This window comes from Palaemon carinicauda, chromosome 31 (assembly GCF_036898095.1).
Source record: "Palaemon carinicauda isolate YSFRI2023 chromosome 31, ASM3689809v2, whole genome shotgun sequence".
Classification (NCBI taxonomy): Eukaryota; Metazoa; Arthropoda; class Malacostraca; order Decapoda; family Palaemonidae; genus Palaemon; species Palaemon carinicauda.
This window is the reverse complement of record NC_090755.1, coordinates 36,265,081-36,289,962: the sequence shown is the minus strand read 5'-3', so window position 1 is coordinate 36,289,962 and position 24,882 is coordinate 36,265,081. Positions and strand designations below refer to the sequence as shown.

General features: G+C 48.9%; 1 pseudogene; it reads right to left on the bottom strand.

The window, feature by feature from the left end:
* Window positions 1-24,461: 24,461 nt before the first annotated feature.
* On the bottom strand, window positions 24,462-24,580 carry LOC137625119 (5S ribosomal RNA; annotated as a pseudogene).
* Between the last annotated feature and the right edge of the window lie 302 nt (window positions 24,581-24,882).

Genomic DNA, 24,882 nt, shown 5'->3' with positions numbered 1-24,882 from the left:
CAGACAGTCGACTTCTGAACTCGCTGGGTCAAAACTGGATCTGGTAACGGTAGACACTTCAGCCGTAGTTCCAATGCCAGAGGGAACCACACGCTGTTCGGCCACTTGTGAGCCACTATTGCCGCTACTCCTTTGAAAGATCTCAGTTTGTTGAGGACCCTCAATAGAAGGTTGTGAGGAGGGAACAGGTAAATCCTGGACCATCTATTCCAGTCAAGGGACATCGCGTCAACTGCTTCCGCTAAGGGATCCTCGTACGGGGACACGTAAAGGGGTAACTTCTTGTTTTCTTTCGTCGCAAAGAGCTCTATCTGCAGTTCTGGGACTTGACTCAAGATGAAGGAGAATGATCCTGTGTCTAGGGACCATTCCGACTCTATCGGTGTGAACCTGGATAGAGCGTCCGCTGTCACGTTGCGGACTCTTTGAAGGTGAACTGCTGACAGGTACCACTTCTTCTTTTCCGCCAGTCGAAAGATGGCCAACATCACTTGGTTGAGTGGTGGTGACCTCAATCCTTGTCGATTCAAGCATCTCACAATCACCTCGCTGTCCAGTACCAACCTTATGTGGATCAAGCGGCGAGGGGAGACTTTCTTCAAGGTAAGGAGTACTGCCATAGCTTCCAGAAAGTTTATGTGAAATTTCTTGAATAGATTGGACCAAGTTCCTTGGGCCTTCTTCCGATGAGAATTACCTCCCCACCCCTTCTTCGAGGTGTCTGTATGAATAGTCATAGAGGGGGGAGGTGGCTGGAGAAGCACCGACTTCTTTAGTTGCCTGACTCGGGACCAAGGCCTGAAATGCGTACGTAGACGAAGCGGTACTGGCCTTATCAGATCTCTTCGCGCGTTTGATGCATAACTTCTCCAAACTCCGGTTGCATCCTTTAGCTGTGCTCTTAGCACAGGGTCTGTTACTGAGGCAAACTGGAGAGAACCCAGCACTCTCTCCTGTTCGCGTCTTGATATTCTTTCGGAATCCAGAAGTCTCTTGACAGAACCAGCTATCTCCTTCCTCTTCTTCGCCGGGATGGAGAGTTGGTGTGACACTAGGTCCCAGTGGATTCCCAGCCACTGGAATTTTTGAGATGGAGAAAGCCAAGACTTTTTTCTGTTGATCTTGAAGCCTAGATGCTCTAGGAACTGGATCACCTGTAGGGAAGCTTGCAAACATTCTGTCTTGGATGCTGCCCACACCAGCCAGTCGTCCAAGTAGGCTACCACCTGGATTCCCTTTAGGCGTAATTGTTTGAGAGCTGCGCTCGCAAGCTTCGTGAAGATCCTTGGGGCTATGTTTAGCCCGAATGGCATGGCTCTGAAGGCGTAGAGTCTTCGATGTAGCTTGAACCCTAGGTAGGGGGAGAGTTGGCGATTGATTGGAACATGCCAATAGGCGTCTGACAAATCTATGGAGACGGTATATGCCCTCTTGGGCAGTAAGGTCCTTATGTGTTGCAGTGTGAGCATCTTGAACTTGCAGTTCACTATGAACTTGCTGAGTGGCGACAAGTCCAGAATGACTCCGAGTTTTTCTGAGCCCTTCTTGGGAACACAAAACAGCCTCCCTTGGAATTTGATGGACTTTACCCTTCGGATTACTCTTTTCTCCAAGAGTTCTTGAATGTACTCCTCCAAAACGGGGGTGGAGTGTTGGAAAAATCGTGGGCACGGGGGTGGAGTGCTGTACCAGCTCCAACCCAGTCCATTCTCTAGTAGGCTGTGGGCCCAGGGATCGAAGATCCAACGATCCCGAAAAATCTGAAGTCTCCCTCCTACCGGTATCATTTCACTTTGGCTGCTGTTGCCCTGAGGTCTTGCCTCCTTGACCGCGACCACCCCTGAATCCCCTCTCCTTGAGGGGCGTCTAGACGAACCTCTGGCTGCTCCTCTAGGCTTTGCTCGAAAGGTAGTTGACTGCCCTTCGAACGCTGGGTTAAATGCCGGAGACTGCGTAGTCACGGCTTAGGGTACCCACTGGTACGTGGCCGGGGTTTGTGCCACCATCTGGGGCACTGTAGGCAAAGGAAGTTGTTGCTGCTGCTGTCTGAATGGCTTGGCTGGCCGGAAGGGTAGCCTAGGCTTCTTAGTCTTCCTCTTTGGTTGGGGACCCCCATCCGGGAAGACATTCTCTTGAGAGATAGGCCCCACTTCTGGAGAAGGTTTCTATTCTCCGTGGCGGCCTTATCCACAACCTCCTTGACCGCTTCACTAGGGAAGAGATCTTTGCCCCAAATGCTGGAGGAGATTAGTTTCCTTGGCTCGTGCCTCACCGCAGCCGAGGCGAACACGAACTCCCTGCAAGCCCTCCTAGCTTTGACGAAACTATAAAGGTCCTTCGTCACTGTGGCCAGGTGTGTCTTAGCCACTACCATAAACATTTCATGGACCTTGGGGTCACTTGCCATCGTCTCCAGAATCGTTTGATGAGACATTGAGGCAGCAAGTCTTTCTTTTGTCTCAAGCTCCCTGCGCAAAAGAAAGTCAGACAGCTTAGGGAGGTTCTCACAGAACTGACGTCCGGCAATATCGGCCTCCAACTTCCCGACTGAGAAGGTAAGATGGACGTCCTTCCAGTCTTTGTGGTCTATGGGTAAGGCCAAAGATAGAGGTTTACACTCCTCCAAAGAGGGGCATGGCTTACCTGCTTCGATCGCTTTCAGCACGGCCGTAAACCCTTTCTGCATAAAGGGGAAGGCTCTAGAAGGAGAGGACACAAAGGAAGGGTGCTTCTTACTCAAAACAGGTACCTTTGAGTTTGTGAAGCCCCTCTCTTTCATCGAGCTTGACAACAAAGCTTGAGCCTTAGCATGGTCAAAACCTATGACCTCCTTCGGCTCCGTTTCTTCCTTTGAGGCTGGTTCCTTCCTTAGGCGGACATAACAGTCCGGATACGACTCCTTGCTGGGCCAGAATTCCACCTCCTCAAGGGGGACTGAGCCCAACTTCTCCGAAATGACGATCTTTCCCGTCGTCATAGACATGTGCTCGGCATACCTCCAAGGGTTGGCATCTGAGCACAAGGGAAGGTCTTTCACGCTGAGCTTCTGGGGCCCACGTGATGCTGCAAGTCTCCGCATCTCCAACTTCATTGCAGCAGCCTTCTCATTATTTTCCTTCTGCATCTGTTGGATCATCCCAACGATGGAAGAAAGGGTCTTCCCCAGCTCCTCTGGGAGAGAGGACGATGTTGAGGGAATAGGTTCAGGGGCCTGAACCGGGGTAGCCGACACCTCGTCGAATTCTTTCTCCTCGTTGTCTGGAGCCTGGGATAGCTCCTCTTCCTGGTCTTCTGCCAGAAGGTCTTTTTCCAAGCACTCGGACACCTCCGACATCCTATCGTCCAATTGGATGTCTTGCAGGGCGTCCGCGACTTCAACATCCACTGGGATCTGAACTAACAGCATCTCCGCTTGAGGCTGGGGAATCACTGCATCCACTGATGCCTTGGGGAAAAGGTAAGCCCTCATCTTCTCACTAAGAAGATAGGGACCAGAAGTGTTCTGAAAGCCCCTTACCCAGGTACGAAGCTTCTCCCTTGCTGCGTCCCTTGACTACGCCATCTTAGGGGAATCAAATGCCTCAGTAATCAGGTTTGTGCATACGGTACATACCTGCGGGTCCCAATACCGGAGATCACCTTTGGAGACTTCGCATGCTGCGTGCCTCCTACACAAGTCATGTCTGCAGAAGTTCTTGCTGCGGACGTTGCAGAAAACGCTTCCACACTTCGGATGGTCCTCCTGTAAAGAGAAGAAAATTCCATGAGTATCAAGTGAACTACATATCACTGGATATACATAGCTTAGAGTAACTAAACTAGAAAGGAAAGACACAACCTTGTATTTCCTGCCCAGTCAATTGCTGTAACCTTCCAGATAATAAAATTGTATGGTTATTCTATACTAGAGTGACCAAAAAATAATTTCCAGAGGAAAACAGGTATAGCTCACACCAAAATAAGTAATTTTAAAATACTGGATAGTAGAAAAGAAAGAACTCACTTTCTTAATCTGTATGGTTTCACCAAAGGGCTTTACAAGACAACACAAGAGTGTTAGAAAAACTTGGTGTTGTAACATATACTATACTATAGTTTTCTCCCTACAGTATATCCTATACTGAAAAATACTGCCTACAGTATATAAGATAATGTGCCGGCCGGCACATACCTAAACTAGTTCTAAAGTATACTGTACTATTTTTAGACTATTAGGCGGAAGAACGCTGGTTCAAATGCGTGTGCCGGCCGGCAACTAAACAAGATAGCACCCGGCTGCCGGCCGCCAAATGTAGCGGCCGGCAGAACATTGGTGTGTTTCTATTGCCGGCCGGCAGTCCCCTGCCGGCCGGCAACTAAACAATGATAGCACCCGGCTGCCGGCCACTAATCGTAGGGGCCGGCAGAACTATGGAGTGATATTATAGCCGGCCGGCAAAGGTATACAACCAATGCCGGCCGGCAGCAAAAGAACCAGAGAACTTCCAACTGCCCGGCTGCCGGCCACTTAGGCCGGCAGCCGGGCTAGGGTACAAACACTAGAAGAAAAACAGAATGGATGCCGGGATAAGAGACTGTACTGCCTCATAGCCCGGCAACCCGAAAGATTGCACATAAGGAACGGGAGAATATAACTTCAGGCTTCCTTGACCAATGCCATCTGGCTCTACAGACAAACATGGATGAGAGACCAAGGGAGGTCCAGGGAGCACTCAAAGCAGAAGACCCTTGCCGCAAGGGACTGAGTCAACTCCACATCCTAACCTATGCTCGGTACAGATGTAGAATGACGGACAGAGATGCAATGGCTAGGCCATCACTCAGGAAAGAGAGGGAAGGGGGAAAGAGGGGGAAGGGGGAAAGAGGGTCCTGCCAACCTTGCTCTAATAATGAATCACCCGCAGCCAAGAAAACTCATCTTAGCCTAGGGGAGATCCGAGGAGGGAGGCCGGCAGTACTTGCCAACTCCCTCGGAACCAAAGCAAGGAAGGCGCTGTTATTCACAGAAAAGGAGGATCTCATCCTCCACACCAAGAACAACAACACTGGACTAGTCTGCTAGATCACAAAAAGAAGGAATTATCTCGTACAGAAACCTTCGAAAGTGAACTAAGGAGGCTAGGCCTCCTATGTCTGCTCTCAGCCTAGCAAGGGAATCTCAATCACAATGCTAGATAGAAACAGACCCAGACTAAGAACTCTGATGTCCTGCCCTTCCTGAAGCCAGACTTACTGGAAACAGGAAAGAACAGAAACACCCTAATATAGTTGTATCTAAAGTCAATTCAGATAAACCATTAGGGTTAAGCCCAAGGCTTAAGCAGAGGGAAAGGGATTGCACACATTCTCCGAGGAGATGAGAGCAACCGGGGAGTGTGAGAAAGTATACTAGGGCCCCATAGACAACTAGCCTAGGCGCGAAGAGAATCGATTACCTAAATCACCGAAACTCACTCGTATACTATCTTGGAAGAAAATCAACATAATCTTAAATGTGTAAAACTGCCTAAAGCTTCAATAAAATTTTAAAACACTCGGAAATCTGAATATCATGCAGGAAAGTACTAGGGCCAAACGACTAGGCTACAAGGTCTAGCGTAGGCCAGAATCGGCAAATCATTCACCAAAACGAAAATACTAAAAGCATCATATAAAGAAATCCTATGTAAAGCTGAATAGCTAAAATTATTAAAGCGAAACAGCCAAGAACGTCGCTCTGGCTAACTAAATGACTCATGCATGGCGAGCGACAGCGTCCTGGACGCCTCCAGTAGGCAACAGCTCTTGTAACGAAGATATCACTATCAAATTATCTTAAAATCACCAAGAGCTTACATTTATACATAAAAGAGATAATACTCAACTTATCAGAGGCAGAAGAAGTTGGAGAAAGCATCATGATGTTGAAAATAATCCAAGAAACGCGAGATAACACAGGGAAAACACCGAGTTGTTGAGCTACGCAAAAAGGAATACAGATGGCGCCGTCAGTGGCGCTATGCACGCTTACGAAACGGGAGAGGAGAGGTACCTTGCGAGCGGCTCTCCTTTCTTTCTCTTTTTTCGTTTTCTTGCCACTTGACCCCTTCGAAGTGTTAATTCTGTTCGGGGTGCAGATTGCTATGTGGCGTGTCAAGAATACGTCCTCTGATATTTCGCGATATCCCTGGTTCTTTTATTTAGGGATATTCGCTCCAGGAGTTAGAATTCTGGGTACCTTAAGGTAAATTCTCTGGGAATATCACCGTAGTCATATATACCCAAGAAAGCTACCCTTTAGGAACTTCCATCAGGACGACATGGCTTGAGCCCAAAAATCCTAGTAAAAAACACATAAAACACAAGATAGCGAGTAGGAAAAATATATGGTTCATGTATTTGGCTAGAAATCTAGCCATCGTATATTTACCAAAGTCCCTTCAGCCTATGCAGGGGTGCAAATACTCTGGGTTTCCAGCACATCAGGAAAACCAGAAAAAGATGGCTATGTCAATCCACATTCTCCCGACTCCTGTGGCGTACTTCCCGGGGACCAATCCAGGTCGAGCTTCTTCCCCCTCGGAGTATATGGCTGCCACTGCACTGAAGGCATTGATCGATCAACACTCGGCACAAGGGATGCCTGCATAGACATGCCCCTGACATGAAGCACAGAGGGAGTACTGTGTGGGTCTACATCCGTCTTTGCCACGAAGCAGTTGCTGCGCCCGCCTTTACCCCACCAGACTCGAATTTCATATTTCCATTTCATCGTCAACAACCACACAAGCAGAAGAAAATACGTTAAGCAATGAATTAACAGCTTGAAAAGCACTGATCACATATGTCAACAACACAGCAGTCAAAGCAAAAGTCAATAGAGAACCATCTGTAAGGGTGGGCATGGGCTTTACCCCCTTCCACACCTGTCGGATAACTGCCAGTTACCCATTATTAACACCCAATTCCAGCTCAGGCCAAAGTAATCTCCTTAATTATAAGAAAAGGGATTGTATATCACTAAGAAAAACCGTGTGGGCTGAGCTGCGGACAAAGTCAAAGTTAGGGCTTCTCCATCTACCAGTAACTAAAACTACCCTCATAAAGTTTGAGGTGTTATTCCTTCACAAAGTCATAATGTTAATGAACGATAGTTTATGCTTGTGTAGGAACAAATTAGTTGTAAGGTGTCTTCATATCTTGGAAAGTAGTTTTCCGACTGTTATTGTCATCAAAATCATTCATTACTAATAAAAATGGTAAATATGTGATACTTTAATTACTAGCGAAACTGGAATTCGCTATAAGAAATGGGCGAGTGCTGGCTAGATTGGTATTTTACTCTATATGTTTAATAGGGGCTGGGGCATAATAACTTACGTATCGGTCGATTAAAATGTGAAGTATGTTTTTCACTCCAAGTCCATTGTTTAAATCTGAGAGACTAAAGGGGACTTATTGCGCATGCTTGGTTTCTGTGTATTTACAATGACGTATCTGTCAGGTACTTCATAAGTTCCCGCATTTTTCCCCACCTTCCCCTTCAGTTTCAACTTCACCACCATCACATAAAGACGTCACCATGAAGGAACTTGACTGAAGTACATTAATCTATTTCGAAATTTAGTGTGATTTCAATTATGTCGGTGGTAATTGATTATAATGGAAATGCTCTCCATTCAGTGTATAGGTAATGTTACTCATGTGAAATTAAAAAATAACCAAGAAATAATGCCTCAAAGGTCTGATTCTGACTTGATTTTTAGAAAGACCAACACATTTCTACTGCAAAGCTTCTGTAAAGAATACCAAAAGAAAAAAAAAGAAAAAAAAAAAAAGAGACGGTGTCCGTCATAAGGAAAGGAATTATTTGTGATTTACTTTATCATGATGTAAGGATTTGTGATTTACTTTATCATGATGTAAGGATTTGTGATTTACTTTATAATGTAAGGATTTTTTGGGCTCAGGCCATGTCGTCCTGATGGAAGGTTCCTTTAGTAGCTTCCTAAGGGTATATATGACTACAGTGGATATTCCCAGAGAATTAAACTGAAGGTTTCCAGAATTCTAACTTCTGGCGCGAGTACCCTTAAGGTTGTCCTTTAGGATATCGCATAATAACAGGGGACGTATTCTTGACACGCCACATACCTATCTGCACCCCACATAGCGTTTATGCTTCGAGGGGGGAATTAGTGGCAAGATATGGGAGGACCCGTTACAAAGTTCTCCTCCTCCGTTACTGTTATGGGTACTCGGATGACATCATATGCGTCGGCCATCTTGCTGACGTCATCACCGCCCGCCAACTCCATTCCTTTCGTAGTAGCGTCTTTGACCAGGTGTTTTTCCCAGTTGTTTCGCTATTTACTGCAGCCATGTCGCAATCTTCAGCCTCTTCTGTCTCTGGAAAGTTGAGTATTTAATTCTTATACTGTATAAATTAGCTCTGGCCGTAAAGTAACATTTTTCTATTGAAATATACTAAGTTTTGTGGCAGAGCTATTGCCTAACCGGAGGCGTCGCCGACGCTGTCGTTCGCATCGCATGCTTTATTTAGTTAGCCAAAACGACTGTCCCGGTTTCTTAACTAATTGTCAGAATTAGTTATTTAGTCTTCATTGCTAGGAATTAGTTATATTATGCCAATAGTATTCTTTACTTTCGGCGAGTGTAGGTAGCCGATTTTATGATGCTAGGTATGCTAGCCTAGGCGCCTTAGGCATGCTAGCCTAGGCGCTTTAGTTTATTTTCATGCATGATATATGTGTTCCTAGAGTTATCTTAATTAAATGAAGATATTAGTCAATTATACATATAAGATTCAATGATTACACATGGGTTTTTCCTCCTTCTAGAGAGTATACAAGGGGTTTTGATGAATTAAGGTAATCGATTCCCCTGCCCCTAGCCTAGTAGCCTAGGGGCTTTAGTATACTTTCGCACCTCCCCGATTACCTTTATACATAAGATAATCTCTCTTCCCTCTGAGGTAGCCTAGGCTACATCCTAGCCCTCCTTGCCCTGAATTGTGATTCTGGTAAGGTTAGGCTAGGATTTTCTTCCCCATCCCAGAGCCATAGTACATGAGCTTTGAGTTCGAGTCAGAACCTCAGAGTACCTGTCGTATGACCCCAGCTACCCCAATGGGTGAATGAACTCTCCTGTTGGTCCCCGCTGGATGGCATGGAGGGGTGGGGCTCTGCCCTCACCCTAGACCACACCTGGAAGGGTTACGAGACCTCTCCTCCCTGTGGCCTAGCGACTTGTCCTGCGCTTGCCTATTCTGGGCTGAGAGATATGTCTTCCCTAGCCTACGTTAGGCAGGCTTAGGGATTCTGTTTCTTTATAGTTTGGGACAGCCTGACGATGCCGGTCCCTTACTGTACTAACCCACCCTAGGCTGGAGAATGAACTCTCCCTATACCTGGGGTGGTGCCGGTACCGAAACAGAGTCCCCTGCTAGGGTGCTGGGGAAGGCTTACACCAACCCCTACACCCCTACACCCCTACACAGGACCCTTTCCCTTCCCCCTCTGTCCTTTGGTGATGGCCTAGCCATCACACTCCTGTCCACCGTCCTGCAACTCCTAGAGTGCCGGTGGGTTGTGGGGTCGGCCTGGTCTTTCGCCTGCTGGGCCAAGCCGTTCAGCTTCCCTTGCATTATACTGCTCTGGGATAGAATGGCGGCAGGTCTAGCTGCCGGCGGGAGACCTCCCTGCTATCTTAGAGTGTTCTTCGATCCTCCCTTGGATCGCCACCCGCAGCCCTAGCGACCGACGGCAGACCTGCGGCTGGATGAAAGCCTGATCATGATATGTTCTTCCTTCCATTTGAACCCTCCTTCTCGAGGAAGGCGAAGTTAGGGTAGTGAGCTGCTGCCCTCCCCTCCCCTTCCTTCACTGCTTTCTCTCTCTCCCTCTCCGAATTAGTGCCAGCCCACTGTCACACCGACTCTGCCAGCAACAGCCGGCAGTGTAGCCTAGGTCTCCTGCCAGTCGCATAGAATGATGACAGGGTAGGTGTACCTTCAGCCGGTTGCCTGCCAGCCGCCGGTGTTCCCCGGCGTGTCGGCGGCCTGCCGACAATGCATAGGGTCTTCTCCTATCCTGCCACATAGAATGATGGCTGGGGCGGGTTACCCTCCGTCGACGGTCCGCCGGAGGCAGTCCGGCTGGCCGCCGGCTCCACATATATTACAGTATTGTGATAGTGGACCGTTCTCTTGCAATAGCCCTGCTGTCAGTGCGCCGGCAGTGTTTGTTGTATGGCTGTATACAGTAGCCAGTACATCTTTGGTATAGCACATACCTTAGACAGAAAACTATGGTGTATAGTTATGCAATAGATATATTTCTAGCATACTCTGTGCATTCATGCGCAGTCCCTTGCCGGGACCTACTTGAATTGAGGATTAATATCCTCCCCTTTCCTTTATGCTGATTGATCATCGGCTCTCCCCCTTTCCCCACTACTGATCCCTTGGAGGAAGTGCTGCTTACGCTACTCTAACCCTACGGGCTAGATTCCTCCTTTGGGCCTACCTTGATGGTAGCCCTAGAATTAGTAGTGGAGAAGGGTCGCGGCAATTGGCAGGGCGGGATTCACAAGTATGTGTCTTTCCTATTTCATTTCCAGCTTACCTATCCTAAGCTTATATCATAATTAAGATTACATTAAGATTAATCTAACATTACTCTACGTCTAACATAATAGACTCCAGTATACTCATGTACCTTTCCTTTCTTTACAGGAGGAGTACATCAGGTGTGAGAGCGCATTCTGCAGCATTCGGCGCTGGGATTTCTACGGCCATCTGGCGTGCCGAACCCACGCCAGCTGTTCTGTCACCCAGGGATCTCTGAGGTACTGGGACCCGCAGGTATGCACCACGTTCAAGGACCTACTCAATGAGGCATTCGAGACTCCCAAGTCTGCGGAGTCAAGGGACATCGCCCGGGAGAAACGGCACAAGTGGGTGCGTGGTTTCCAAAAGAATGCCACGGGGCCTTACCTTCCCAACGAGATGAGGCCTATGCTCTTCCCTAAGGCATCTGCGGATGCTGTCATCCCAAGACAAGGAATCCCATGCGTCCAGCTGACGGTCGACCCCGACGTATCGGACGCACTTCAGGACAACCATCTAGATGACGACAGGATGTTGGAGGTATCAGACACCACCGAGAGGACCCTTATGGCCGAGGGTCACGAAGAGGAGCCTACGGAGGCTCCCGACTCAGAAGAAGAGGGCGTCGCTGCGCCCTCCGTAGCCTCGGTAGTCATCTTGGAACCAATCCCCTCTACGTTGTCCACTCCCATGCCCACGAGACCGGACGATTCCATGGACAACTTTTAAGCCATGATGGCGATCCTCGAGGAGAAGTTCCGCAAGAGGGACGAGGATTTCAAGAAGGAAATCCTTCGCTTGACAAAGCAACGCAAGCCTCAGAGGTGGCCTAACGTCAAGGATCTTCCGACCTGCTCTGTGACCAACCCGTGGAAGCATGCTGAGTACATGCCCATCACCAGCGGTAGGATCGTGATCTCGGACAAGCTAGGCGCCGTCCCTCTTGAATAGGTGGAATTCTGGCCTAGCTTTGAGGCGTATCCGGACTGCTTTGTACGTCTCAAATCAGAACCCGTTTCCAAGGAAGAAACAGAGCCGAAGGAGGTCATCGTGTGTGACCATGCAAAAGCTCAATCTCTGCTAGCTGGTTGCTTGAAGGACAAGGGCTACACCAACTCTAAGGTGCCGGCCCTTAGCAAGAAACACCCGTCCTTTCTTGCCCCAAGTACCATGGTCTTCCACTTCGCAGAGAAGCCCCTCCTGGCAGTGCTTAAGGCGGTGGAGGAAGGGAAACCATGCCCTACATTGGAGGAACGTAGGCCCCTCTCTCTCGCCTTACCCCCAGATGAAAAGAACTGGTAGGACATCCAGTTAACTTTCTCTGTGGGAAAGTTGGAGGCCGACATCGCTGGACGTTAGTTCAGTGAGAACCTCCCCAAACTATCGGAATATCCCCTTCGTCGGGAGCAAGATACGAAAGAGAAGCTGGCTGCCTCTCTCTCCCTCCAAGTGATCATGGAGACAATGGCTGGGGAACATAGGACACCAGGCGTATTCATGGTCCTAGCCAAGACCCACCTGGCGACCCTGACGAAGGACTTTTATAGCTTCGTCAGAGCATGGAGGGCCTACACAGAGTTCGTGTTTGCATCGGCCGCAGTCAAACACGAACCGAGGAAGCTGATTTCCTCCAATATTTGGGGGAAAGATCTCTTCCCCAATGACTTGGTCAAGGAGATCGTCGACAAGGCCACCACGGAGAACAGGAACCTTCTCCAAAAGTGGAGCATGTCGTCGAAAAGGAAGTCTTCTCCGAATGAAGGCCCCCAAACGAAGAAGAAGTCCAAGAGACCAAGGCCACAGCCTCGACAGGCTACACATCAGCTTCCCGTGGCTGCAACTCCCCAGTTAGTGGCACAGCCCCAACAAACCTTCCAACTGGTACCCCAGCCGGTGGTGACTCAGTTACCAGCCTTCACGCCTGCCTACGAGAGGCAGACTACTACCTTTCGTGCCAAAGGTAGAGGCTCCGGAAGAGACTCCTCTAGACGTCCCTCCAGAGGGAGAGGAGGCAGGGGAGCAAGCGGTCGAGGAGGCAAGCCCTCCGGACACCAGAAGCAATGAAATGCTTCCGGTGGGAGGAAGACTACGTCTCTTTTGGGATCGTTGGACCTTCGATCCCTGGGCTCACAGCATCATCAAGAACGGACTAGGCTGGAGCTGGAGGACACCACCATCAGCTTTCCCCCGATTCTTCCAACACTCCACCCCCGTTCTGGAAGAATACGTCCGAGATCTCTTGAACAAAAAGGTGATCAAGAGGGCAAAGTTCATCAGGTTCCAAGGAAGACTGTTCTGTGTTCCCAAGAAGGACTCCGACAAACTCTGAGTCATTCTGGACTTGTCCCCTCTCAACAAGTTCTTCGTGAACAACAAGTTCAAGATCCTGACCCTTCAGCACATACGAATCCTATTGCCTCGAAAGGCATACTCAGTCTCGATAGACATGGCGGACGCCTACTGGCACATTCCAATGAATCGCCAGACCTCCTCCTACCTAGGATTCAGGCTTCAAAAAAGACAGTACGTCCTCAGAGCCATGCCCTTCGGGCTAAACATAGCCCAAAGGATCTTCACGAAGCTTGCAGAGACAATCATTCAACAACTACGTCTACAAGGCGTCCAGGTGATGGCTTACCTGGACGATTGGCTGGTGTGGGCAGCATCAGAAGAGGAATGCCTGCAAGCTTCCGAGAAGGTGATCCAATTCCTGGAACATCTAGGTTTCAAGATAAACACCAAAAAGACTCAACTTTCTCCAGCTCAGAAGTTCCAATGGCTACGCATACATTGGGACCTCCAGTCACACCGTCTTTCCATTCTGCTAAAGAAGAGGAAGGAAATAGTGAGGTCTGTCAAGAGACATCTCAAATCCAAACAGATTTCAAGACGACAACTGGAACGGGTGCTCGGCTCCCTCCAGTTCGCTTCAGGGACAGACCCAGTGCTAAGAGCACAGCTAAAAGATGCATCAGGAGTCTGGAGAAGATACGCATCAAACGCTCGAAGAGATCTCAAGAGACCTCTACCGACTCGGCTACGATCACGCCTCAAGCCATGGTCGGAGGCCAAGAAGTTCAGGAAATCGGTACCTCTGCAACTACCTCCACCCTCGGTCGTCATACATACGGACACATCGCTAGAAGGCTGGGGGGTCACTCCCATCAACGTCAAGTTCAAGGAACGTGGTCTCCTCTATTCAAGACGTTTCACATCAACATCTTGGAGGCCATGGTAGTCTTTCTCACCTGGAAGAGGCTGTCCCCACGTCCCTCAGTCCACATCCGACTGACTTTGGACAGCGAAGTAGTGGTCAGATATCTGAATCGTCAGGGCTCAAGATCGCCCCAACTCAACCAAGTGTTGTTGCCCATCTTCTGTCTGGCAGAGAAGAAAAGATGGCACCTCTCAGCAGTTCACCTTCAAGGATTCCGCAACGTGACGGCAGATGCTCTATCCAGAACAGCTCCGATAGAGTCAGAATGGTCTCTAGACGCAGACTCATTCTCCTTCATCTCTCACCAAGTCCCAGAACTGCAGATCGACCTCTTCGCAACGAGCGACAAGAAGAAACTTCCTGGCTACGTGGCCCCATACGAGGACCCTCGAGCGGAAGCGGTGGACGCCATGTCCCTGGATTGGAACAGATGGACCAAGATTTACCTGTTCCCTCCACCCAACCTTCTGCTAAAGGTCCTCACCAAGCTGTGATCCTTTCAAGGAATAGCGGCCCTAGTGGCTCTTAAGTGGCCCCGGAGTAACTGGTTCCCATTGATCCTAGAATTACAACCCAAGCTAATTCCCCTGCCGGACCCAGTTCTGTCCCAACAAGTTCAGAAGTCGACTGTCTTCGCTTCATCACAGAAAACCCGAGACCTTCATCTCATGATTTTCTCTCCCTAGCCGTCAAGAAGAGGTTTGGGACCTCAAAAGAAAGCTTAGACTTCTTAGAAGAATATAAAACAAAATCTACCAGAAGGCAATATGAGTCATCTTGGAAGAAATGAGTGGCCTTTGTCAAGGCGAGAAATCCTAGTGAAATATCGATGGATTTCTGCTTGTCCTTCTTCATTCACCTTCATGGACAAGGCTTAGCGGCCAACACGATTTCCACATGCAAATCAGCCCTGACAAACGCCTTCCAAATAGACCTGTCCAGCAAAATCTTCAACAAGTTGCCGAAGGCATGCGCTAGACTCAGACCTGCAGCCCCTCCGAGACCTATTTCCTGGTCTCTCGACAAGGTGCTACATTTTGCCCCAGGTTTGGACAATGTGACTTGCCCTCTGAAAGATTTGACTCAGAAAGTAATTTCCTTGTTTGCTCCAGCCTCGAGGGCTAGAGTCAGTGAAATTGTAGCATTATCAAGGGAAGCAGGCCAGATTTAGTTCGCAGAAACAGGCGAACTCACCGTCTTTCCTGACCCAACGTTTCTCGCCAAGAACGAGCTACCCACTAAGAGAGTCTAAAGGTCTATCTTCGAAGAACTTCAGACTTCGGTGGATGACAGCTCTTTAAAGGAGAAGCATCGGGTTCCGACATGTCACTTAAACAACTAAGGGCGAAGATCACCTACTTCATTCGCAGAGCGGATCCTGACAGTACACCCGCAGGTCACGATCCCAGGAAAGTTGCCTCTTCCTTGAATTTCTTCCAATCGATGGATTTCGAGTCTTCGCTTGTTTACAGGATGGAAGTCATCCAGAGTGTTCTTTAAACACTATGCAAAGCAGGTGCAAGAAGTGAAACACTTTGTGGTAGCTGCAGGTAGTGTGCTAAAACCTGCAGCTTAGTGTTGCGAAGAACAGTGAGTTATATGGGACTCTAACTCTAAGGGTGATTGTGTTGACACTAATGCGCAACGTAGTGATATTTGTTACAGACTGTTCTAATATACTGAGGTGATGTCACATAGACTAAACACTTGTGCCACATGTTTTAAAACATGAAGTGTATCTAAAGACATTTTCAGAAAGACATTACAATTCCTACGGAATCGACATGTGTGGTGGCAAGTTTCCTTTTCAGGTACCACAATCATTTCTGCTAATGTTCCAAGTCTATGTAACTTATTTACATTTCTAATTACAGATTTACATTATTTTCTATATATGCTAATTCTCATTTATTGTTAATAAACGAATTTATTGTTTTTGTGCGTCTTATTTCGCCCTAACATTGTAATAAAATCTGTTTGAGAGTATTATTATCCCTCCCTTCTGTATAAGATAATTGAATAGAATTCTATTGTTCCTTCGCTTAAACAAACCCATCTAGCCTGATGTAACTTGTTCCAACACATGATACATACCTTATCTATTACCTCGCCCTGGGACCGGCAGGTTCTTCTTGATGCTGGGTGGCAGGTTCTTCTTGATGCTGGGTGGGTTCCATTTACCATGCAACTTGGAGACTTTCTAGAGTCCAATAGGACTCATCCCTGTTGGGGGGCAGGAAGCAGTAACATAGTACATGCTCAGCTGAAGCTACATATACCGGTAATGTCACAGGTCTCTTAGGTCATAAGACCAAAGGAATATTGTCCAGACGTCAAAGGCACTACTGAGGGGAAAAATCCACGATACATTAATGCTCTGGTACACTTCCATCAGTACGACATGGCCTGAGCCCAAAAAGCGAAAAATCTATTTTTGGGTGAGATAGCCATGTCGTCCTGATGGACCCAACCTTTGTTCTCTATAAGGCCTTGACAGGCCCCCTCCCAATCTTACTGTACCATGGGGGCTGGTCTTAACGCTAAAAGGAATGGAGTTGGCGGGCAGTGATGACGTCAGCAAGATGGCCGACACATGACGTCATCCGAGTACCCATAACAGTAACGGAGGAGGAGAACTTTGTGACGGCTCCTCCCATATCTTGCCACTAATTCCCCCCTTGAAACGTAAACGCTATGTGGGGTGCAGATAGCTATGTGGCGTGTCAAGAATACGTCCCCTGTTATTATGCGATATCCTAAAGGACAACCTTAAGGGTACTCGTGCCAGAAGTTAGAATTCTGGGAACCTTTAGTTTAATTCTCTGGGAATATCCACTGTAGTCATATATACCCTTAGGACGCTACTAAAGGAACCTTCCATCAGGACGACATGGCTATCTCACCCAAAAATAGATTTTTCGCTTCGCTCAAAATCCATTATTTGTGATTTACTTTAAGGTTGTGACCTGGGAAGGGTGGTCCGGCTAGTGGTTGTGACCTGGGAATGGGGGTCCAGGGGCTTGGCCCTCAGGTAGGGGTTGTGACCTGGGAACTACTAGGTTAGGTTAGGTGGGTTTGTTAAGTTCTGTACCCTTTTACAAATCTCAGAAGTGATAAATAATCATGTTTGGCCTATTTTAGCCACTTATATGATCCATATATTTTCCAACTGATTATCTAGTCCTGTTAGAATTATCTAACTCAAATCAATGATTAGGCAAGTCTGTATTTTTCAACTTACCTGCACTATTTCCAGGAACAATCGTCTTGGTTTTTCGAATTTTTAAATTCACTTTTAATGGCAGAAAGAACACTCATTCTCAAGGTCCGGCCGGTACTGAAACTCTGCAGAGACTGCACTCCAAGTCGGATTAAAACATATCATCAACTCCGTTTTCTTTTCCCCTATCCGAAACTCTCGAACAACCGTTAAAAAATAAAGACAGGAAAACAAAACTGTTTCCTTATAAGGAATACATTTAACATTAAATTAATTAATTCAATTAGAATACAAAAAGGGGAAAGTTAAAAATTTACATTTAATATTAACAAATGGCAATCATTCAGTTTAATTTCCGTCCATGAACGAACACCAAAAATGAGAACAAAAAGTAAGGAACTAACTAGTCAATTCGACTATTCTCCCACGAATGCAATTACCATTCTCCAATCAACTATTTCTATATCTTCCCCAATCAACAAAAAGAAAAGTGGTTACACAAAGAACCATTTTGACAGATTAACTCAACAACAAAAGATGACAAATTCAGAGATAATTTTCATTTTTCTTAACCATACAAACCTTAGGTATTTACATGGGGTATTACTTTCGGCGCAGCTGAAATGGCGAGCCATTAGATTTTTAACGAGGGTTAACAACCCCCTCGCTAACTACTAGCTACCCCTCCCCCCTCACACACCGGTGAACTGATTCACTTCGCTTAGAGGTAGGACTTCACGGGGGACAGGGCTGGCGGGCAAGTATGTGTAAATAGCTAAGGTTTGTATAGCTAGGAAAAATACAAATTATCTCCGAATTTGTCATTTCTTCCGTAACCGAAATACAAACCATGCTATTTACATGGGGTGACTTAACCCTTAGGTAGGGTGGTAAGTCCCAGCCTTACTGGCTTTGGCTTTCCCCGGGGACTCAGAATCCAAGTGTGTAGCACTCGAGACAAGGAGTCCCTGCACCGCGGAGCAAGGAACGTGCGGCCTACATAAGCTTGTATGTGAAGGAATGAAGTGTGACTCATCCTAGGAAGTCGACCTGAAGTCCTTTAGATAGAATTCTAGGCTAGGGCGTTCCCAATATAACCTCGTCAGGGTATGGGGGACGCGACAGTATTATTTAATACTAGGAACGCAAGGAAGCATGGTTTACCTGCAATAGTTTGAGGTCAGCTATGCAGAGAACACAGGATGCTGCTTTTCCCACGAGAGGGGAGGATGAAGAAAAGAGTAAGGGCCAGGCATACTTTTTCATTTATGCAGACTAAAACCGGGTAACAATGACCTCAACATTCTCCTACTTGTCCATTAAGGAGCCTGAGGTTAGACCAGCTGTTGTGTAGCCACCACAGGGCTGATAGAGAACATATCGAGTCTCCTGTGGGTCACGTCCTGCAGGTAGTGGGCTGTGAAGGTCGTCTGACGCTTCCACACTCCAGCTTGTAGAAACTGCGTCACTGAGAAGTTCCTCTTGGATGTCAGGGACATAGCGATGCCTCTGACATTGTGTGCTCTAGGGCGATGTGACGGAGGAGGGTCTGGATTCAGGGAATGGTGGGTGACCCTGCGAATCCAAGCTGATTTGGTGTTCTTCGTGACCCTCCTCTTCATCCTTCCTGTGCTCACAAACAGGGCTTGCACTCGAGGACAAACTGCAGCTGTTCTCTTAAGATAGAGCCTCAGACTCCTTACTGGGCACAGTAGGGGATGGTCTGGGTCATCTGTTACAGAACGGAGACTCGAAATCCTGAAGGAGTCAAACCGTGGGTCCGGAACTCCAGGGTTCTGAGTCTTAGCAACAAACTCAGGGACGAACCCGGACGATACCTCCCCCCATCCCCGTGAATGGGCGACGTTGTACGAGAGACCATGAAGTTCACTGACTCGCTTGGCTGAGGCCAGAGCGAGCAGGAACATCGTCTTCCAAGACAGGTGACGATCAGAAGCCTGGCGTAATGCTTCGAACGGAGGTCTCTTAGGAGACCTGAGGACACGAAAGGAGCATTTCTTCCCGCAAATACACAAGAAACTCCGCTATTGCTGGAATAGTGGCATCGAGAGGAGGGATACCCCTTCCACGACACCAACCACAGAAGACTCTCCACTTTGCCTGGTAAACCCCTGTAGATGACTTTCGCAGGTGTCAAGACATCCTTTCCGCAACTTGTTGCGAAAAGCCTCTCTCTGTGAGGAGATGCTGGATAGTCTACAAGCGTGAAGCCGAAGCGATGCTACGGCTTTGTGGAAGATGTTGCAGTGTGGTTGCTTGAGTAGCTCGTGTCGTGGAGGAAGTTCTCTCGGGAGTTCCGTCAGGAGCTGCAGAAGGTCCGGGGACCACTCTGCATGATGTCATAGCGGAGCTATTAAGGTCATTGACAGGTTGACCGATAGTCTGGTCTTGTTGAGCATCCTTCTCATAAGATAGAATGGTGGGAAGGCGTAAACGTCGATGTTGTCCCACCGTTGTTGGAAGGCATCTTGCCAGAGTGCCTTGTGGTCCGGGACTGGGTAACAGTACAGCGGAAGCTTGAAGTTCAAGGCTGTCGCGAACAGGTCCACCATCGGGGAACCCCACAAAGTTAGGACTTTGTTGGCTACTAGAGGATCCAAAGACCACTCGGTACTCACTATCTGCGATGCTCTGCTCAGACTGTCGGCGAGCACATTCCTCTTGCCCGGAATGAAGCGAGTCGATAGTGGAATCGAGTGGACTTCGGTCCATCTCAGTATCTCTACTGCAAGATGGGATAGCTGTTGTGAAAAGGTACCTCCCTGCTTGTTGATGTAAGCCACTACCGTGGTGTTGTCTCTCATGACCACCACGGAGTGACCCGCCAGGATCTGTTGGAATTGTTGAAGTGCCAGATACGCGGCCTTCACTTCTAGCAGATTTATGTGGAGGCACTTTTCTGATTCTGACCATAGGCCTGAGGTCCTGTGGTTCAGAACGTGGGCCCCCACCCTTCTTTGAAGTGTCCGAAAACAGCATCAAATCAAGGGGAAAACAAGAAGATCCACTCCCTTTCGGAGGTTTCCGTCCGTCACCCACCACTGAAGGTCCGTCCGTTCCGCAGGACCCATAGGGACCAGAATGTCCGGGGAATCGTGGCCTTGATTCCACCGGGACTTGAGCCGCCATTGCAGGGATCTCATCCTGAGACGGCCGTTTGGAACCATACGGGCCAAAGAGGAAAGGTGCCCTAGGAGACGTAACCACGATTGGGCTGGACGCTCTCCTCGTCTGAGGAGAGGATCTGCGACCCTCCTCAGCCTTGCTATCCTGTCGTCTGATGGAAATTCTTTGTGGAGATTGGTGTCCAATATCAACCTAGATATACCAGTCATTGAGATGGAAGCAGAGAAGACTTCTAGAGATTTACCATGATCCCTAGATCTTGGCAAAGTCCCAGAAGCTTGTCTCGGTGTCGAAGAAGGGTCGACTCCGAATCTGCCAGGATCAGCCAGTTGTCCAGATAGCGGAGGAGACGGATGCCGATCCTGTGTGCCCACGAAGATATCAGGGTGAACACTCTGTTGAATACCTGGGGTGCTGTGGAGAGACCGAAACACAGCACCTTGAACTGGTAGATCTTGTTGTCTAAGCTGAATCTTAAGTACTTCCTGGAAGACGGATGGATAGGGATCTGGAAGTACGCGTCCTTCAGATCCAGTGTACACATGAAGTCTTGCGGTCTCACTGCAAGTCTGACCGTGTCTGCTGTCTCCATGCTGAACGGAGTTTGTTTGACAAACTTGTTCAGAGCTGAGAGGTCAATGACGGGTCTCCAGCCTTCAGACGCAAGAAAAGACGGGTGTTTCTTGCTGAGGGCCGGCACCTTGGAGTTGGTGTAGCCCTTACTCTTCAGGCAGCCGGCCAAGAAATAGAGCCTTTGCATGGTCGAAAACGATGACCTCCTTAGGCTCGGTTTCCTCCTTGGAAACTGGCTCAGACTTGAGACGGATGTAACAGTCCGGATAAGCTTCAAAGCTAGGCGAAAACCCCACCTCTTCAAGGGGAATGGCACCTAGCTTATCATTGACGAAGATACGTCCGCTCGTGATCGGCATGTGTTCTGCATGCCTCTATGGGTTCGTCACTGAGCATGGGGGAAGATCCTTCATGGTGATCTTCCTCGGGGTCTGTTTGGACAGGCGTAGGATTTCCCTCTTGAAATCCTCGTCCCTCTGGCAAATCCTATCGACCATGATCGCCACCAAAGCTTGGAGGTTATCCACGGGGGTGTCCACTCTCACAGGTGTAGGAGTGGAAGAGGCAGAGGGGCCGGGTTCCGAAACAACAACGGAACTGATAGAGAGGGCAGGGGCGCCTTCACTCTCAAAGTCAGGAGCCTCCCTAGGCTCCTCTTCCGGACCCTCGGCCATCAGGGTCCTTTCGGTGATGTCCACCACTTCCGACATCCGTTCCACCTCGTCAAGATGGAAGTCTTGAAGTGCGTCCGATACGTCCAGTTCGACCGCCAGTTGGACGCAGGGGATATGACAAATTTGAAGATAATTTGTATTTTTCCTAACCATACAAACCTTAGATATTTACATTGGGTTTACCTTTTAGCGCAGCTGAAATGGCGAGCCATTAGAATTTAACGAGGGTGTATTACCCCCGCGCTAGCTAGCGGGGGGGTAGGGGAGTGGTAGCTAGCTACCCCTCCCCCCCCTCACACACAGGTGAATGCTCACTTTCACTTAGAGGTAGGACTTGTCTTGGGGGACAGGGCTGGCAGGCAAATATGTGTAAATAGCTAAGGTTTGTATGGTTAGGATAAATACAAATTATCTTCGAATTTGTCATTTGTTCCGTAACCGAAATACAAACCACGCTATTTACATTGGGTGACTTACCCCTTCGGTAGGGTGGAAAGTCCCCAGCCATACTGGCTTTGGCTTTACCCGGGGACTCAGAATCCGAGTGAGTCGCACTCGAGAAAAGGAGTCCCTGCACCTCACAAGTTCCTTGCTCCGCAAGGAACCGTGTGGCCTACATAAGCTTGTGTGTGAAGGAAGAAGTATGACCCGTCCTAGGCAGTTGACCTGAAGTTCCAGTAGAAACTCTGGGTTAGGACGTTCCCAATACCACCTCGTCAGGGTATGGGGGACGCGACAGTATTGACTCAATACTCGGAACACAAGGAAGCATGGTTTACCTGCAGAGGTTCGAGGTCAGCTATGCAGAGACCAGGATGCTGCTTCCCCGTAGAGGGGATGATGAAGAAAGAAGTAAGGGCCAGACATACTTCTTTCGTTCATGCAGACTAAAACCTGATAACAATGCCCTCAACCTTCTGCTACCTGTCCAAAAAGGAGTCTGAGGTTAGACCAGCTGTTGTGTAGCCACCACAGAGCGATAGAAAACGTATCGAAACTACGGTGGGTCACGCCCTGCAGGAAGCAGGCTGCGAAGGTCATTAGACGCTTCCAGACTCCAGCTTGTAGCACCTGCGTCACAGAGTAGTATTACTCGAAGGCGAGGGATGTTGCGATGTATCCGACATCGTGCTGTAGGGCGACGTGACGGGGGAGGGTCTGGAGACAGGTCGAGATGAATGTCCTTGAGTCCGAGCTGAAGAGGTATACTGGTGACTCTCCCCTGTGTTCTTCTTGTGCTCCCAAACCGGCTGCAACTGAGGACAAACTGCAGCTGTTCCCAAAGCTAACCTCTCGATTCCTTTACTGGCAAGGAGGAGAAGGTTTTGGGACATCAGATACAGAATGGTGACTCGAAATCTTGAAGGAATTGGACCGAAGGGCCAGGACCCCAAGATTCTGAGTCTAGCCAACAATTCAGGAGCGAACCTGAATGTTGCCTTCCCCTATTCCTTAGAAAGGGCGGAGTCGTACGAGACCAAGAAGATTTCTTACACACTGGCCGCGGCCAGAGTAAGCAGGAGACCCAAGACGGAATACGATCAGAGGTCTAACGTAATGGGTCTTGAGAAGATCTCTTAAGGGACTAGAAAGTCCGAGCCATGCTCCAAGTTGGAGGTCTCACTCCGACTAGGGCAGGGACGTTCGCAGATTCGCATGAGCGAGGAAAGGTCCAGCGGGAAGGAAAAAGTTATTCCTTTTAAGCCTGAAGGTCATGGAAAGGCTGAGCAACAGGCTTCATTGCCGAGAGCGGAAAGGAGTTTCCTCCCGCCGAAAGGCAATAAGATCGTTATTGATGGAGAAGAGGCCTCAAGGGAAGAGGTATATCTCCCACGACACCAACCACCGAAGACTCTTCACTTCGCCTGGAAGACCCCTGCGGATGACTATCGCAGATGACGCGACCTCCGTCCCGCGACTGTAGCGGGTTGTCTCTTCTTGAGGAGGAGGCGTAGTGTCTCCAGGCATGAAGCCGAAGCGACGCCCCGGCTCGTGAAAGATATTGCAGTGTGGTTGTTTGAGTAGCCTGTGCCGTGGGAGAAGCTCTCCTGGGAGTTCCGTCAGGGGAAGCAGAGGGTCCGGAAACCGTTCTGCGCATAGTCCCAGTGGAGCTCTCAGGGCAATTGAAAGGTTGACAGACAACCTGGTCTTGTTGAGACCCATTCTCAACAGACAACAAAGGAGGGAAGACGCAGGCGTCGACGTTGTCCCACCATCACCGGAATGCATCTTGCCAGAGTCTCGGGGTCTGAGACCGGGGGGAAGAACAGCGGAAGCTTGAGGTTTCCAAGCTGTCGCGATCAGGTCCCCCAGACCAGGACTTGCTGGATACTCAAGGCCAAAGACCCCCCGGTACACTCTCTCTACGAGGCTCTGCTTGGATAGACGGAGAGAACATTCCACTGCCTGGAATGAGAGAGCCAATGGTGGTATTGAGAGTATCTCAAATCATCTCGGTATCTCTACTGCAAGATGCGAAGGTGTGAAAATGCGTCCCCTGCTGGTTAGAACACGCCAGAACCATGAAGTCGACGCGCAAGGAGCGACTCAGCAGAAGCTGTAGGATCTGTAGAGGGGCCAGACTACAGCCCCTAAGCCTGCCTGAATAATGGAGAGGTATCCTTCAGGTCCTGACCATAGACCTGAACCGGAACATGCCCCCCACCCTCCCCCTTTTCTTTGACGAGTCCGAGAACATCATCAAAAATGTGGGGAAAGGACGAGAATATCCACTCCCATCAAGAGGTTCCATAGGTCAACACCCATTGCAGGTCTAACGTTCCGCTGGTCCCATAGGGGCCAGAAAGTCCGGTTAATCGTTGCTTTGAAACCACCGGAACTTGGACCGCCCCACATGGAACTTATCCTGAGGCGACCGTTCGGAACTATAGACGGGTCAATGAGGAAAAGAGAACTAGGAGACGTTCCAAGGTAGGGCTGAAAGCTCTGCTTGACTGAGAACAGGTACTGCGACTCTCCTCAGCCTTGCCACAGTCAACTGAAGAAAAGGCTCGGAGGAGGTGGCAACAGAATCTGGCGTCCCCAGGTGGTCACCCATCCAAGTACCGACCAGAACCGACGTTGCTTAACCTCGCTGGACGGACGAGAAGCGGGGTTTCCAACGTGGTAAGGCCGTTGACCCAATATCATGGCTAGATACTCCAGATGTTGAGGCAGAAGAAGAGAAGGCTCCTAGCAAAATACCATGAACCCCCACTCATGGTAAGCATCCGGAAGCTTGTCCCGGCGCTGAAGAAGGTCGAACCCGACCTACCGGAGTTGACCAGACCTCCAAAAGGCAAAGGAGGCGGAAGCCTGCACCTGAGCGGCCATTAGGAAAGCAGGGAGAGTTCTCCTTGGGGAAAAAAACCTGCAATGCCACGGCAGGATCGCCACACTGCATCTTAAGCAGGAATACCTGCAGTCTAGGCTGAATTCCACG